Raw genomic sequence first — 17,553 nt, 5'->3', positions numbered from 1 at the left:
CCCTTCTGCATCGCCTATGCGCTTTTTTTTTAAATGGCATTTGTTAAGGGATTACTGTTTGCCAGGCACTTTACTAAGCGCGGGGGCAGGTACAAGCTAATCAGATTGAACACAATCCCTTGGGCTTCGTAGTCTCAATCCCCATTTTACAGATAAGGTAACTGAGTCTCGGAGAAGTGAAGTGACTTGCCCAGGCTCGCGGAGGGGACAAGTGACGGAGCTGGGGATTAAAACCCATGACCTTCTGACTCCCAAGCCCGGCCTCTTTCCACCGCGCCACTCTGTTTCTCGATTGAATGCATCCTTTAGTCACCACTCCTTCAACCGCTCGGCGCTTACGTGCATATATCAGATTTGTTTAATGTTTAATGTTGGTATTTGTTAAGCGCTTACTATGTGCCGAGCACTGTTCTAAGCGCTGGGGTAGACATAGGGGAATCAGGTTGTCCCACGTGGGGCTCACAATCTTAATCCTCATTTTACAGATGAGGGAACTGAGGCACAGAGAAGTTAAGTGACTTGCCCATAGTCACACAGCCGACAAGTGGCAGAGCTGGGATTCGAACTCATGAGCCCTGACTCCAAAGCCCATGCTCTTTCCACTGAGCCACGCTGCTTCTCCAATGTCAATATCAATATCTTTTATTGTTTATATCAATGTCTTGTAGAACGTAAGCTCACTGTGGGCTGGTAACATGTTTACCGACTCTGATCTTTGGTACTCTGCCATGTGCTCAATACAGTGCTCTGCAGAGAGTAAACTCTCAGATACCGACATCATTATTATTATTATAGAAGGACCTGGGTTCTAACCTCAGCTCCGCCACTTGTCCGCCGTGTGACCTTGGGCAAGTCACTTTAATTTGCGGTACCTCCGTTACCTCCTCTGTAAAATGGGGATTAAGATTCTGAGCCCAGAGTGGGACAGAGTGGGACAGGGACTGTGTCCAACCCAATTACCTTGTCTTTACCCCGACACTTAGTACAGTGTCTGGCACGTAGTAAGTACTTAACCAATACCATTATCATTATTGTATGGGGCTTGCAATCTATTAAGGTATTGCATCGCCATCTGGCAGATGAGGATATTTAGCAGAACGAAAGAAGCAGGAAGCGTGGAGTAATGGATAGAGCACGGGCCCGGGAGTCGAAAGGCCGTGGGTTCTAATCCTAGTTCCGCCACTTGTCTGCCATGTGACCTTGGGAAAGTCACCTCACTTCTCTGGACCTTAGTTACCTCATCTGTAAAACGGGAATTGAAACTGTGTGCTCCACCTGGGACAGGGACAGCCCCATTTGCCTGTATCCACCCCAGCGCCTTGTACAGTGCCTGGCACATAGCAAGCGCCCAACAAAAACCATTATGATTAGTATATGAGACTCATCGTTTCCGGGTATTGCACCCCATTTCGCAGATGAGGAAACCGAAGCGGAGAGAAGCGAAGACTTCGCCCGAGGACACACGGCAAGCCCCGACTCCCAGGCCCGTGTTCTTTCCACTGGGCCACCCCGCTTTTCTGAATATTCACCGACCGGATCTTCCCAGCGGGATTTTTAGAATCCTTCCCGTGGCTGTTGACAGGCAAGAGTGCCAGAGATGTTGAACTGGAGCCAGCCAGCATTGCTCCAAACACAGGAGCTCAGTGTCTTCTGCCCGGTTGGCCTGCTTCAAAGAGCCAGGACTCTGTCACCCCTTCCCCTCCCCGTCTCCCCCGGGAGCAGCCAACCCTGAGAGGTGGCCGGGAGGAGGAATATGGCTTAGGGTCCTTGCACCGAGGATTTCGCACCTGCCCCCCAAAGGAGGGTGGAATGTCGGGAGGATGTGGGAAAGGATTTGGAGGGAGGGCGAGGGGCAGAGAGGCTGGCCGCAATCCCGCTCCCTCCACAACCTTCCCCCCCCCCCCCCCGCAGTCCGGAGGGGCTAACGGGAAGCCTTGGGAAGGCCGGAAGAAAGGGAGCGGGCCATGGGAAAGGGAACCGAGCCGTGTCTTAAGGAGGGAAAGCGAGAGAGAACCAAGTTGGATGGAGTCCCGGCTGGTTCACGCGTCGTGTTCTTTCGGGCCCAAGCCGGGTACAGCTTGAACCTTAAAGGCAAAGCACACCTTTCTCAGACTCTCACTCTCGTTGTGCCATCGGCGTTGTTCTGAATCCAGTAGGCGACAGGCCGTTTGCCGCGAAAGGAGAGATACCGGTATTCTCAAACAATCGATCGGCTGTATTTATTGATTGTTTACTGTGTGCCGAGCACTGTACTGAGCGCTTGGGAGAGTGCGGTATAAATACAACTGATACTTTCCCTGCCCACAGGGAGGTTGCGGTCTGGAGGAGACAGACATTAAGATACAGAAATCAATTACAGATGGGGACTTTGGGGCCGTGGGGCCGAGAGAGGGGTGAATAAAGGGAGCGAATCAGGGTGATGCAGAAAGGGGAAGAGGAAAAGAGGGACTAGTCAGGGAAGATCTCTTGGAGGAGATGTGTCTTCATTAAGGCTTTGAAACTGGGGAAAGTAATAGTCTGTCAGATATGAAGAAGGAGGGCATTCCGGGCTAGAGACGGGATGTGGAGCGGGGGTCGGCGGCGAGATAGATGAGATGGAGGTTCAGTGAGAAGGTTGGCATTAGAGGAGCAACGTGTGGTGTGCAGGCTGGGTTGTAGAAGAAAATAGCAAAGTATTCCTCATATAACCCCTTTCCTTCAAGGAAGTCAGCGTCTTCGCCCAAGATTCATTCTTTTTTCTCTTCCTGGAGGCAAGTAAAAGCTTAAACATGACAGGTTTTGCCACTCACCGAATTATTTTACTTGCCTTCATGTATCTGTTAAGGGCTTACTGTGGGCCAGCCACTGTCCTAAGCACTGGGGTGGAGACGAGGTAATTAGATCGGACACCGTCCCGGTCCCGCAGAGGGCTCGCTGTCTTGATCCCCATTTTATAGATGAGGAAACTGGGGCCCAGAGGGGTGAAGTGGCCGGCCTAAGGTCACAGAGCGGACAGGCGGTGCAGCCGGGATTAGAACCCAGGTCCTTCCGACTCCCAGGTCCGCGCTCTAGCCTCTAGATCAAGCTGCTTTAGCTGACAAAGAACCCGCTTTCCCATTCCTAAAGAGCGATCCGTGGCGAGGGAATGATTCTCTTGCTTATCAATGGGAAAATTGACGGGGCCGGCAGCGTACTAGAAGAGGGCTTGTTATCTTGGACTTCCCCTGGTGACGGACAGGAGAGGGAGACAGAGATATCGAGTGCTGCGTCAGGTGCATTTAGCCGACAATAAATAATGTCAACGATAACACGTTGCGTTTGTTCGGGGCCTTTCCTGCAAGAAGGGAAATATGACTTGGAAATGAATGGGAAAAAAGAAAATCGACATTTTTATTGCAGGCGTTGAAATTCCAGAAGACTCGTGGAGTAGCAAGCAAGGGGAGTCGGAGGCCAATGTAATTTGAAGATGGGTCTTTTCTTTCTGAAAATATTTGGGCTGTTAACTGCCTAGCTGGTCCACGTTTGACTATTTAAAAAAAAATAATAATAAGGAAACTACACTCTTCTTGAATCTAGCCTCTTTCCCTAGCCCAGTCTTGGTTTCTGTTGAAAGATTAACAATTCTAAGGGTTATCCAGAAACTTTTTGCCTCACAGCTACCTATCCTATAAACTGCAGTTGTGCCCAGGGTCCAGGAAACCCAGAATGGTGTAAGCTTTTTTGTTTGTTTTTTCATTTTAATGGTATTTAAGTGCTTACTATGTGCCAAGCACTGTACTTAGTGCTGGGATAGTTGATGAGAATAATACTAATAATAATTATGGTATTTGTTAAGCGCTTACTATGTGCCAAGCATCGTTCTAAGCGCTGGGGTAGATATAAGATAATCGGGTTGTCCCACGTGGGGCTCGCGGTCTTCATCGCCATTTTACAGGTGAGGTGACCGAGGCACAGAGAAGTGAAATGACTCGCCCAGGGTCACACAGCAGAGGAGTGGGGGAGCTGGGATTAGAACCCGTGGCCTTCGGACTCCCAGGCCCGGGCTCTATCCGCTCTGCCGAGCCGCTTCCCTAGCTGCAAGCTAATCAGGTTGGGCACGGTCCCTGTCCCACATGGAACTCACGGGCTTAATCCCCATTTTACGGATGAGGTAGCGGGAGCTCAGAGAAGTAAAGTGACTTACCTGAGGTAACACAGCAGACAAGTGGAGGATCCAAGGTTAGAAACCAGATCCTTCTGATCCCCAGACCTGAGCTCTGTCAACTAGGCCATGCTGCTTCCCGTAAGAGACTTATTCATGGTTTTGGGGGTTGATTGGCCTCTTGAGATTTCCCATTAGAAAGTAATAGTGTTTATTAAGTGCTTTCTATGGGCAGAGCACTGCAGTAAACACTGAGAGCATAATAGTAATGGCGGTATTTGATGAGCGCTCTGTCCGGGTCAAGCACTCTGCTAAGCGCTGGGGTGGATATCAGATAATCAGGTCCCCAGTGGGGCTCACGATCCAAGAAGGAGGGGGAACAAGTATTATTTCCCCATTTTGCAGGTGAAGGAACTGAGTCAAAGAGAAGTTAAGTGACTTGCTCAAGGTCCCAAAGCAGGTATGTGGTGGAGCCGGGATTAGAACCCAGATCCTCTGAGTCCCAGGCCCGGGCTCCACCAGGCCATACGGTTTCTCGGAAACATGTCTGGGGATGGGAATGAGACAGAGTCCTGGCCCCTCGGGTTAGGAATCGCAGTCTAAGAATATGCGGATACAGGAGGACCAATGAAATTTTTTAAAAAAGCCCTAAAACATGCCTTAAACCACCAAGGCAGATAGACAAGATAAAAACACCTGTCAGGATGTCGAAACTCCCTAAAACTTTTCTGGTACCCATGCTTTCTTCGGACTTTGGGTTATATAAATCAGGCCGCTGCAGCTTTACAAGAGGGAAGTGGTTGGTGCCCTCCTCCGCCTCCCCAAATTCTCTCCCGGGTCCTGAAGCAAATTGCTTTTCTGTAACTGATAGCCTCAGCCCTGCCAAAGTTTCGCCAGGCTGGTGGAGTAGGGCGGGGATGCGCCCCAGCGTCCTTTTTTCTGTTTGTTTTTTGTTCAGCGTTTGCTTTGTTCCAGAGACTGTACTAAGGCCTGGGTAGATGCAAGATCATCATGTTGGACACAGTCCAAGTCCCACGTGCGGCTCACTGTCTTAATCCCCAGTGTTTTAAATACTTAGGTGACCGTGTCCCCCATGAATTGACCCAAATCTGTTTCGATAGTGGGAAGGTTAAGAAATCTTAAAATTTAAGTTTCTTTTTTTTTTTATCTTTCCTTCCTTCCTCTTTCTCTTTCCCTCCCTCTCTCCCTTTCCCTCTTTTTTCTCTTTGTCTCTCTCTTTCCATCTCTTCCTCCTTCCCATCTTTCCACTTTTCCATCTCTCAATCTTTCTGTCTTATTCCTTTATTTTCTTGCTTCTTTCTGGGGTTTGGGGGGAAAAAAAAAAAGTTCTGTGGAGTAAAATTCCAACTAAGTCGTGGCTCTATGGCAGCCAGGGGATTTGAAGATATTACCCGTGGTGAGATTTTTATCAGGTTGTTCAAGCGTAGTTGAGAAGACAGATGGGTGACAGCCATTCACGTTTCTAGGTGCCAGCCACAGACGAGAGCTTTTTACCGATGTTTCAGGGTTAGCCGGGGTAAGGTTTATCAAGGGACATTTTCAGGGGTTGCCTGAGTTATGTACTTAATGTTCTCTTTGGTGAATTATTTAACAGAATAAGGGCTTCGGGAAACCTTCGCCAAATAATTTACAACCCCCAGTCATTTCGACCCAAGAGCCGTAACACTTGCCTATTCTATTTTACTCCACTTCCTCTCCTCGGAACTTAGGTCAAGATGCTCATTTTACTTCGATTTTCATTTATAGATTCAGTGCCTTATTCTTCTCCTTGATATACTTGAAGCATTTCTTGTTTTGAATCTTTGTGTATCTGCTCTTTCTAGAGGTGTTTTCTTTCTATCCCTTTAGACTGTGTGCTTCTGGTGTTTTCATCCCAGCACTTAGTAGAGTGCTTAGTGCTCAGTAGGTTTGGAGTACCGACCGTATTTACTGAGCACTCACGATGTGCGGAACACTGAGGTGTTTGAAGGGCATAGAGAAAAAGTAAATTTTGCAGTCCTAGCAGTCGAAGAGATTACAATCTAATAATAATTGTGGTGATTGAGCATTTTCTACGTATCTAGCATTGTTCTAAGCATTGGGGTAGGTAGATAATCAGGTCAGACGTGGTCTCTGTTGCACATGGGCCTCACAGTCTAAGCAGGAGGGAATACAGGTTGAATCTCCCTTTTACAGCCAGGGAAATTGAGGCACAGGAATGCCAGGCGACTTGCCCAAGGTCACACAGTAGGCTAGTGGTGGACCTGGGCTTAGAACCCAAGACCTGTGATTCTCAAGGCCTTATACTTTGGATTATCTTGTCTCTTCCCCGGTGGTTAGTACAATGCATGGCACACGGTCGGTGCTTAACAGATATTATTTTAACTATTATTATTGCCACTATTATTGTTGCAAAACAGAGTCGGTAGACTTGATGCCTCGATTAAGGAACTTAGATTCTAGTGGATGACTGGAGAACTTCCTCACTGAAGCCGACTGGGCCGCTGGAAAATTAATCTTAAACCGGAGAAGCGGTCACGTGGCCAATTGAGGAGGTCGTAGTCTCCAGAACGGCAGGGGTGACTCAGTTGGTCCACTCATCATATGTCCTAGAACTATTAATAATAATAATGTTGGTATTTGTTAAGCGCTTACTATGTGCAGAGCACTGTTCTAAGCGCTGGGGGAGATACGGGGTCATCAGGTTGTCCCTCGTGAGGCTCGCAGTCTTCATCCCCATTTTACACATGAGGTAACTGAGGCCCAGAGAAGTGAAGTGACTTGCCCACAGTCACACAGCTGCCACGTGGTGGAGCCGGGATTAGAACCCACGACCTCTGACTCCCAAGCCCGGGCTCTTGCCACTAAGCCACGCTGCTTATTCTGCCGGGCACTACGAGTTGGGTTGTATCATGCACAGCAGAGAAGGAGTTGGTGGTCATGAAGGAATATGGTTAAAAGAAGCTCCCCATATAAAAGATAGCCAGTACGGTTCACACAATATTATGAAATCCATCAACAATGAAAAGTGATTGTTCCTTTTTTTTCCCTTGGGTTTTTGTGTTTTGGGTACTTATTAAGTACGTATGTATGCCGGGCGGAGTATTCAGTGCCGGGGTGGGTACAAGTTAATAACAACTTGAGAAGCAGCGTGGCTCAGTGGAAAGAGCACGGACCTGGCAGTCAGAGGTCATGGGTTCTAATCCCAGCTCCGCCGCTTGCCAACTTGGTGACTTTGGGCAGGTCCCTTCACCTCTCTGTGCCTCCGTTACCACCTCTGTAAAATGGGGCTTAAGACTGGGAGCCCCACGTGGGACAACCTGATCCCCTGGTATCCCCTCCGGCACTTAGCACATAGTAAGCACTTAACAAATACCGTCATTATCATTATTAAATAATTATTGTGATGTTTAAGCTTACCGTGTGCCAGGCACCGTACTAAGCTCTGGGGTGGATATAAGCAAATCAGGTCGGGGGGGGATTTGGGGCTCACGGTCTTAGTCCCCATTTTACAGATGAGGCAACCGAGGGACAGAGCAGTGAAGTCACTCGCCCAAGGTCCTTCTGACTCCCAAGCCCCTGCTCTTCCCACTAGGCCACGCTGCCTCTCACCAAGCAGCTAACTGGGGCCCCGCGGGCTTCTCGACGTGAAGGCGGGTCCGAGAAGAGCCAGGTGGCTTCCGTGATGGATGGGATGCCCCGACTTGGCCGGGAACGGTAGCGGCGTGAATTGTGGAAGGATTCCTCGGTGGGGGGGAAGCGGGTGAACTCCAGGAGGTTCCTTCTGCTTTCATTCCTGCAGGATTCCTATCACCCCCCCCCATGCTGGGAACCCGATTATAAAACAGGTGCTGTCGCTGGAAAAGGAAATGGCGGTCCCAACTCACTGGGCATAATTACAGTCGAGGGTGGATTCATCATCTCACTGCCCTCGGGCCCTATGCTTCATGCCACCCCTCAGTTTATTCATTCATCTGTTAATTACAAAATCGCTAGTTATTAGAAAGTAGGCTCATTACATCGCGCACTTACTTGGAAGTAACGGCGTCCTCCCCCCGCCGACCCCCGGCCTTTCACCGGGGGGATCGATCACAGATCTGCGGCTTCATCACGGGTCATTTTAGCGCCTTTCTTCCCCCCTTCTGCCTCTCAGCCTTCATCTTGCACGATTTGTGTAAACATGTCAGAGGAAAGTGGCGTCGTGGCTAGAGCACGGGCCTGGGAGTCAGAAGGTCATGGGTTCCAATCCCTGGTCTGCCATGGGTCTGCTGTGTGGCCTGGGGCGAGTCACTTCACTTCTCTGGGCCTCAGTGAACTCATCTGTAAAACGGGGATTGAGACCATGAGCCCCATTTTGGGGCAGGGACGGCGTCCAACCCGATTCGTTCGTATCCACCCGGTGCCTAGTACAGTGCCTGGCACATAGTAAGCACTTAATAAAGTCATCCAGGATCTGTGACAAAGCTCTGAGGGGGGTTGTTTGGGGACCACCAAGGGCACACACGAACATTGGATACTCCTTTCAATGTGCTCATTCTCCCCCGATTAGACCGTAAGCCCGTCAAAGGGCAGGGACTGTCTCTGTTACCGATTTGTCCATTCTAAGCGCTTAGTACAGTGCTCTGCACGTAGTAAGCGCCCAATAAATACTATTGAATGAATGAATGGATGAAAATCCTCATGCTCCTTGACCTGCGTGAGTGCTTGTGATGCAAACAGAGAAGCAAGGTGGCCTGTCAGGTAGACCCCAGGCCTGAGAGTCACAGGGACCTGGGTTCTAATCCCAGAGCCACCACCCGTCTGCTGTGTGACCTTGGGGCAGTTACTTCACTTCTCTGGGCCTCCGTGTCCTCGTCTGCAAAATGGAGATCAAGACTGTGAGCTCTGTGACCTCGGCGCTGTGTCCAAACCGATCAGCTTGTATCCGTTCCAGCACTTAAGAGGATGCCAAGCACATATTAAACGCTTACGGAATACCACAATTATCATTATTATTATCATCGTCCCACTTGCCACTTGTCTGCTGTGTGACCGAGGGCAAGTTACTTCACTTCTCTGGGCCTCAGTTCCTTCATCTTTAAAATGGGGATTCACTACCTGTTCTCCCTCGTATTTCGGTGAGCCCCGTGAGGTACAGGGACTGTGCCCAACCTAATTTACCTGGACTCTACCCCAGCGCTTGACACTTAATAAGCATTTAACGAATACCGCGGTTATTAAGGTGCCATTTTTAAGCGATAATTTCTAACGGACTCCAATCTCTCTTCTACATCCATTACGTCTTCTTTGACGGTAAACTCCGTGAGAGCCGGGGCTGGATGTTTCGCCTCTTTTGAACGATCCCAAGCGCTTAGCGCAGCGCTCTGCACACGAGAAATACCCCTGATGGGTTGCCTGACGACCCCCTTCCGGGTCATTTTGGAAAGCAAGATGTCGGCCGTCGGTCATTTATCTCAACGTCCGTCTCCCCTCTCCGCTGTAAGGGCCTCGTGGGCGAGGAATGTGTATACGAACTCTATTGCACCGTAGTCTCCCAAGCGCTTAGTACAGTGATCTGCTCACAGAGGCACTCAGTAAGTAGTATTGACTGACTGACTGATGATCCACTGGGGCTTTTAGTGGAGGAAATGCTCTCTCGGTGGGATATGGTTTCTCCATGTGTCTCAGGCTATGAATTATGTAATAGGGCCTGTGGTGGAATGGATGTTAGCGCTGCTTTAATTGTGTTTGCTGTGTTCACCGGGAAGCATTCTGCTCGGATAATTACTCATCTTGGTGAAGATCAGCAATTTGGCTCGTGAGCACTTCAGAAAATTACTCAAAATGTCGCAGGAAGACGATTTCCGTCAAACCCTTACAACAAGCCGAGTGGAAAGGAACACTTCCTTCTTCACTCCCTCCCTCCCACGACGGTTCAGGACATTCCACGCTCTTCGCTGTCCTAGGTTTTTCTTCATGTGGTGACATTGGCTCTTTAGCATCGCTCCTTTGCAGGTTGTTTAATATAGGCCCGATTGTTTTATCTTTAAAAGGGTTATTTTCAGCTATTTAAGTTCCTTTTAAGCCGTAGGGATAGAGAGGGCTGGTGAGGGCTTATGCGGAGATTTTAGCCGTCAGCGTATCAGAGAATAAACCTAAAAAATAATCCCTGGAGGTCAACAGTGGCCATGCAGGAAATGGCTAAATACCACTTTTTCTGATGACTTGGGGAGGCGGCTTATTTATTTCTGTTAATATTTGCCTTCCTCTCTAGGCTTTGAGCTCGTTGCGGGCGGGGAATGCGTTTGCAGATTGTTAGGCTGTACTCTCCCAAGCCCTTAGCACAGGAAGTGCTCAGTAAATACGACTGAATGAGTGATGACTAGTAGTGGTAGAATTGATTGAGCACCCTCTTATACAATGCACTGTGCCAGACGCTTGGCAACGGCAAAAAATTTTTAAAAAGCAATGCATTCCCTATCCACAAAAAGTTTCCACCAGAGCTGGCGGGGAGAGACATCAATGATGTAGATTGATGACCGTAAGTTCCTGTGGGAAGGGAACTTTTCTGCCAACTCTGTTGTTATTTTATTCTACCAAGCCCTTAGTACAGTGCTCTGCACATGGTAAGAGCTCAGTAAATACCACCGATTTACACGTGCCAATATTTCTTTTTACTCATTGACGATCACTTGAACCAATATTTGACTTGCGTGCGTCAAGTGCCTTTTACCACTGTCTCGGAGCTGCTTGCTCACCGAAGCGCAGGAAAGTGAAGTGACTGGCCCGAGGTCACACGGCAGACAAGTGGCAGAGCTGGGTTTGGAACCCATGACCTTCCTTCTCCCAGACCTGTGCTCTGGCCGCTGCGCCATCCCGCTTCCCTACCAACTATCAATTCCTCTCCCATTTCCGTTGTTCTGTACTCTCCCAAATGCTTCGAACAGTGCTCGGCACTCAGTAACGGCTCGATAAATACGACTGATCGATCGGCTGAGCCGGCGGGGCGGGTTGTGGATAGAAGCCACTATCCATTACAAGTGGGGAGAGGTGGAGCCGTGGAAAGGTTACTTTGTTTATCAACTCGGTTTCTTTCACCCTCCCACTATTGACAAATAACCTGGGCTGTCAACTCCCAAATGAACAAATAAAGTCCTCTGCGCTCCGAAGTCAGCAGCAGACCTTTACTCGGAATTACGAAACAGCCAGAGATTTGAATTATTCCTCCTGCGGGGCCTCGAAACCCTATTAAAGCGAGTGTCGTCCAAGTCTCGGAAACGAGCAGGCGCTCGGTCACGGCGGCTTTATTGCCTGGGGCACTGAGAGGCGGTATGGCCTGATTGATAAGAGCCTGGGCCTCGGAGCCATAGGGTCACGGGTTCTGATCCCAGCCCCGCCACTCGTCCGCCGTGTGACCCTGGACAAGTCACTTCACTTCTCTGGGCTTCAGTTCCCTCATCTGGAAAATGGGGATGGAGACGGTGAGCGCCACGGGGGACGGGGACTGCGTCCAACCCCATTTGCTTGTATCCACTCCGGCGCTTAATGGAGTTCCTGGGACATAGTGCTTAATCAAGACCATGATTATCGTTATTGTTATCATCATTATTATTCCCGAGTAGTTGGGCTTTGGTTTTGATCTTGGGAACGATGTGTTTTGATCATGTTCCAGAGCAAAGAATGGACTCAGCCTTGAGGTTAGTTGGGGGGAAGGGGAGTGTCTGGAAAACCTGCCCTAATCCCTTCAAAATTCCATCCATCGCAGTACCGCCGATCGATCGATCGATCGGTGGTATTTCCGGACTGTAAGCTCATCACTCATTCGATCACATTTATCGAGCACTCACGGTGTGCAGAGCACTGTACTAAGCGTTGGGGGGAGTACAATATAACGATAGACACATTCCCTGCCCGCATCGAGCGAACCGTCTAGGGGGAGAGTCAGACCCTAATATAAATAAATGAATTACAGATATGAAGACCGTTGATGGATTGGTATCTATTCAGCCCTTACTCGGGGCAGAGCGCTGGCAGGGAAGGGGTCTAATCAATTCTGGTGTAGCGTGCTTTCCCAAGTGCTTAGCACAACGCTCTCCATCGCTGTCATATGTACTGAGCTCTTCCTGCGTGCAGGGTGCTGTGCTGAGTGCTTGGGAGAGTACAGATGACAGTATCTGTTACCGATTTGTCCATTCCAGGCGCTTAGTACGGTGGTCCGCACATAGTAAGCGCTCAGTAAATACTATTGAATGAATACAGTGCACCGATGTAACAGGCACGATCCCTGCCCACAGGAGCTTACGGTCTAGAGAGGGAGACGGACACAAATATAAATAATTACCCATATGCAGACCCCCCGATGGAGTAATTTGTATAGATTCGGCCCTTTCCGGGTGCAGAGCACTGCGCTCAATGCTTGGGAAAGTGCAATCCCTTCGAGTTGGTAGACGCGTTCCCTGCCCACAAGGAGTCTGCAATCCAGAGGGGGAGGCAGGCATCAAAATAAAGTTCGGACAGGGGAAACGGCAGAGTAATAATTCATTCATCCATTCAATAGTATTTATTGAGCGCTTACCATGTGCAGAGCACTGGACTAAGCGCTTGGAATGGACAGATCGGCAACAGATAGAGACAGTCCCTGCCCTTTGACGGGCTTACGGTCTAATCGGGGGAGACGGGCGGACGAGAACAGTGGCCATAGATAGAGTCGAGGGGAAGAACGTCTCATAAAAACAATGGCAAATAAATAGAATCAGGGTGATGTACACCTCATTAAACAAAATAAACAGGGCGATGGAGATATATACAGTCGAGCGGACGAGCACAGTGCCGAGGGGGTGGGACGGGAGAGGGGGAGGAGGAGAGGGAAAGGGGGGAGAAGAGGGTTTAGCTGCGGGGAGGTGAAGCGGGGGGGTAGAGGGAGCGTATTAAGCGCTTACTGTGTTTGAGTCACCGTACTAAGCACTGGGGTGAATACGAGCAAATCGGGTTGGACGCAGCCCCTGTCCCACGTGAGGCTCACTGGCCCAATCCCCATTTTACAGATGAGGGAACTGAGGCCCAGAGAAGCGAAACGACTTTCCCACGAGGCCACCCGGCAGACAAGTGGCGGAGCCAGGATTAGAACCCATGAGCTTCCGACTCTCAGGCCCGTGCCCTACCCGCTACGCCACACGGCTACAGAGACAGATACAGAAATGGGGGTGCTGAGGTGGGAAGAGTAGAATTTCCACGGTCGGTCTCCTGATTGTCGACTAAGGACTGGAACACGACGGCAGGAGCGGGGACTGCGTCCGTTACATTGTGTCGCGCTCTCCCCAGGGCTTAGTACAGCGCCCCGCACACAGTAAGCACTCAGTAAATACGGTGGAGCGAGAGGGGTCTGGGGCCGTGAGGGAAAGGGACGATCTCGGGCAATCTGGGTAGACGGAGTGAGCGAGCCGTTCTTCGTTGGACGTTTTCATTCCGATTTCGCTGGGCACTTTGGGCGTGTCCTCTGTCTAATCTGACTTTTCCAAGTGGGCGGCCATCTCCCGGTGGCGTCGGCGTTGCCGAGGTGACTTGTTGAGAGGATCTTGGAGAGGAAGAGTGATTTTCACGCGATACCCCACTCGGCGTCATCTTTATCGAAGCGATCATCACCTTAAGGGCTTTGGCTTGTCGCGTCTCGTGCGATCGACCGCGTTCAAGAACGGGGGGGGGGGGGTGAAAACCTGAAGAAATCGTGGGGAGTTGTGAAGAAGAGTGCCGGCAGCTTGGTAAAATGTGTTCCCGTTTCATCTGATGGAAAACTTTGGGGTTTCTGTTCCAGGCTGGGACGTTTATAAACGACGCGCAGAACAGCGACGTGAGAAAATGGATCACGCTGTAATCTGGGGAGAATGGATGATTTACCGGCGCTTCGAACGGTGCTTCGCACGTAATAAGCGCTGGACAAATGCTATCGTTATTATTATGATTTACAAGAATAGTTTTCATATTTTCTTCAGGGAAAAACTGAAGAAAAACTCAGGCGATTAATAATTGCCAGTCAAAAGACGGGCTTCCATGTCATTAGTTTCTCGAATCTTCTAGATGAAGCCTGTCCTGAGTCCCCTTCAAGTTTCCGGAGATGATGAGAGATGTAGTTTCTCCTCGGTACCTCTTCAGATCGCCTGGACGAAGTGTCACGGAAGGGGCATAAGGGAAGCGTAAAGTTGCTATTGGATTAACAGGGCAAATTCTGTCGTCGTAGCAGAGGTCATGGGTTCGAATCCCCGCTCCGCCACTTGTCAGCTGCGTGGCCGTGGGCAGGTCACTTCACTTCTCTGGGCCTCAGTTCCCTCATCTGTAAAACGGGGGTGGAGAGAAGCGGCGTGGCTCAGTGAAAAGAGCTCGGGCTTGGGAGTCCGAGGTCATGGGTTCGAATCCCCGCTCGGCCACTCGTCAGCTGCGTGACCGTGGGCGAGTCACTTCACTTCTCTGGGCCTCAGTTCCCTCACCTGGAAAATGGGGATGAAGACCGGGAGCCTCACGTGGGACAACCTGATCACCCCGGCGCTTAGAAGAGTGCTCTGCACATAGTAAGCGCTTAACAAATACCAACATTGTTATTATTGTTATCATTAAAACGGGGAAGAAGGCTGTGAGCCTTTCATGGGACGGGGACTGGGTCCAACTCTGGAAGCTTGTACGATTGAAGGAATGAATGATTGAATTGACCCCAGATCTCTTAGTGCGGTGACTGGCGCATAGTAAGCGCTTTAAAATAAAGACCATGAGAAAAAGGAAATTTTTTAAGGTGCGTGGGGGAGAGTAGAATAGAGTGGGTAGACATGACCCTTGACCCCAGCGGAGACTGTTGGGCTCCGCTGCCCTCAGGAAGTAGGAATTAACTGGGGGATGTCGACTGGAAGAAGAGGCTCTTTCAAGAAGGTTTTAGGCTTCAGTCTTTCTTGCACGGCGTATTTTTTTTTTTTTTTTTTGCTTTCTCCCACCTTAATGCTAATAAAAAAGTCAAAACAGGCAATTTCCTGGACGGGTAAATGAATAGGTAGGGATGTGTCACTTTAAAAGCATCAATGAACCTGCAGATTGTCCTATTTGCTAATAATATTACGATCTTAACAGCCAGGACTGCCGTCAAACGGGAATAAACAAAATCAGCCATGGAGGAGAAGAAAGGAGGGAATGGGCCGATGGCCTATCGTATTCCCGAGGGCTCAGTACAGTGCGGGGCACACCGTAAGCACTCGGTGAGTACGACCGAAGGACCGATGGGTGCCTGGGAGAATCCACTAGAGAGAGGAGGCGCCCACCACCCCACAAAGAGTTTATAACCCAAAGCAGAGGAAGGCAGATAAAAAAATCTGTGCGAAGAGCGGGAGGAAAAAGAGAGCAAAGGAAGCTACAGCCGGCATTAGCGTTTCAGCCAGTGTTGTTTGCGTGTCTGCCTCTCCCCGTACGCTGAACGTTCCCGGCGGGCCAGGGACGTGTCTGCTAACTCTGTTATGTCGTACTCTCCCCGGAGCTTACCATAGTACTCTGCGCACATCCATGGCTCAATTAATACCAGTGATTGATGGGTTGAGCAAATCGCCTCAGATCTGCATGGTGCAATTGAGGGGGAAAAAAATGGCTCTTTTCAAGAGGAAGCTGTGTAAGGAATCAGAGACGAGGATGCAAAAGGGGAAGCCGTTGGAAATCTCAACAGATATCCGTCATCTCTACAGAACGAGGTCTTGTGCGTTTGTGCGCGCGCGGGGATAGCGAGGTTGGGACTGTGGATCCTTCTTCCTGGAGGGCAAAAGGAGGGAGCCGGCGGTATTTATTGAGCGCTTCCCGCGTGCAGAGCGCTACGATAAGCGCTTGGGAATGCGCCATCTAGTAGAGTAGGGAAGCGGTGTGGCTTAGTGGAAAGAGCCCAGCCTTGGGAGTCGGAGGTCGCGGGGTCCGATCCCGGCTCCGCCACTTGTCAGCTGTGTGACCTTAGGCGAGTCACTTCACTTCTCTGGGCCTCAGTTCCCTCATCTGTAAAATGGGGATGAAGGCTGTGAGCCCCGTGTGGGACGACCTGATTATCATGTATCTACCCCAGCGCTTAGAACAGTGCCCGGCACCTAGTAAGCGCTTAACAGATACCGGCATCATTACCTCGTGGACCCAGTCCCCGCCCACCGGGAGTTGACAGCATATGGTGGCTCTCTGTGGACGCGACATATGACACCTAGTACACGTAAACACATTCATACGTATGTCGTCACAAATGTGTATGGCCTGAGAGAGTGAGAAGGGGAGAGAGGGTTCATTCTTCCATTCCACTGTATTTATTGAGCCCTCGCTGTGTGCAAAGCACCGTACTGAGCACTTGGGAGAGGAAGGACGGACACGTTCCCGCTCACGACGAGCTCACGGCCTAGAGGGTTCTGATCCCCGTGCCTCATTTTCCTCTCCCCGTGTTAACAACGTGCTCCCGCCCTCCTTCCCGTCCGGCACGCCCTCTCCTTTCATATCCAACGGCACAGCGTAGCGGACAGGGCACGGGCCTGGCGGTCGGAAGGCCCCGGGTCTAACCCCGGCTCTGCCGCGGGTCTAGTGCGCCACCTTGGTCGAGTCACTTCTCTCAGTTCCCTCATCTGTAAAACAGGGATCGAGACAGTGAGCCCCAGGTGGGACAGGGACTCCGTCCAACCCTGTCGGCTCGGATCCACCCCAGCGCTTAGTACGGTGCCTGGCGTAGAGTAAGCGCTTTACAGATACCCTGATCATCATCATCATTACAAGAAGATCGACGTCGAGCGGGGAAGAGGCAGCGGAAGAGGCAGATTTTGCCGAGGCGATGTCATCCTGCCCTCGGAGTTCCGTCCTTAGACCTGACGGGCCTAAGGAGAGACTCGTCCGGCCAGGCAACGGTTGAGAACTTAGTGTGCAGAGCGGCGGGCGGGCAATCCATCCGGGGTATTCCTGGAGCACTTGATGCGTGCAGAGCACTGTACTAAATGCCTGGCAGACTACAGTGCCCGTCCAGAGGGAGTTTAGAGTCCGCAGCGCCATCGAGCAGGTCGGCATTAATCCCCGCCCTGAAAGATTTTACCTCCTAGGCTACATTAGGGTTGGTAGGTTCAGCCCCTACGCTCGAGAAATTTACAGTCCAGTGGGATTCGTGGAGGATGCGACCGTGGGTCAGGATGCCGAGCAGGAGGCTGGTGGTCGGCGGGGGCTTAAGTAACAATAATAATAACGGCGTTGGTATCTGTCAAGCGCTCACTATGGGCCGAGCACCGTTCTAAGCACTGGGGGAGATTCAGGGGGATCAGGTCGTCCCACGTGAGGCTCACGGTTAATCCCCATTTTCCAGATGAGGTAACTGAGGCACAGAGAAGTGAAGTGACCTGCCCACAGGCAGGCGGCATTCGAACTCCTGACCTCTGGCTCCCAAGCCCGGGCTCCTTCCACTGAGCCACGCTGCTTCTCCG

At 50.6% G+C, this 17,553-nt stretch overlaps 1 long non-coding RNA gene across 1 annotated transcript in view; it reads left to right on the top strand.

Annotated features, from left to right (window-relative positions):
- Nucleotides 1-14,310, top strand: part of LOC114817676 — a 163,426-nt gene extending 149,116 nt beyond the window's left edge. The window contains exon 3 of the long non-coding RNA XR_003765529.2: nt 13,911-14,310. This is a non-coding gene — a long non-coding RNA (uncharacterized LOC114817676). The remainder of the gene's footprint in view (nt 1-13,910) is intronic.
- The last annotated feature ends 3,243 nt before the right edge of the window (nt 14,311-17,553 follow it).

Source organism: Ornithorhynchus anatinus, chromosome 17 (genome assembly GCF_004115215.2).
Source record: "Ornithorhynchus anatinus isolate Pmale09 chromosome 17, mOrnAna1.pri.v4, whole genome shotgun sequence".
Classification (NCBI taxonomy): domain Eukaryota; kingdom Metazoa; phylum Chordata; class Mammalia; order Monotremata; family Ornithorhynchidae; genus Ornithorhynchus; species Ornithorhynchus anatinus.
This window is presented reverse-complemented; position numbering and strand designations above follow the sequence as displayed.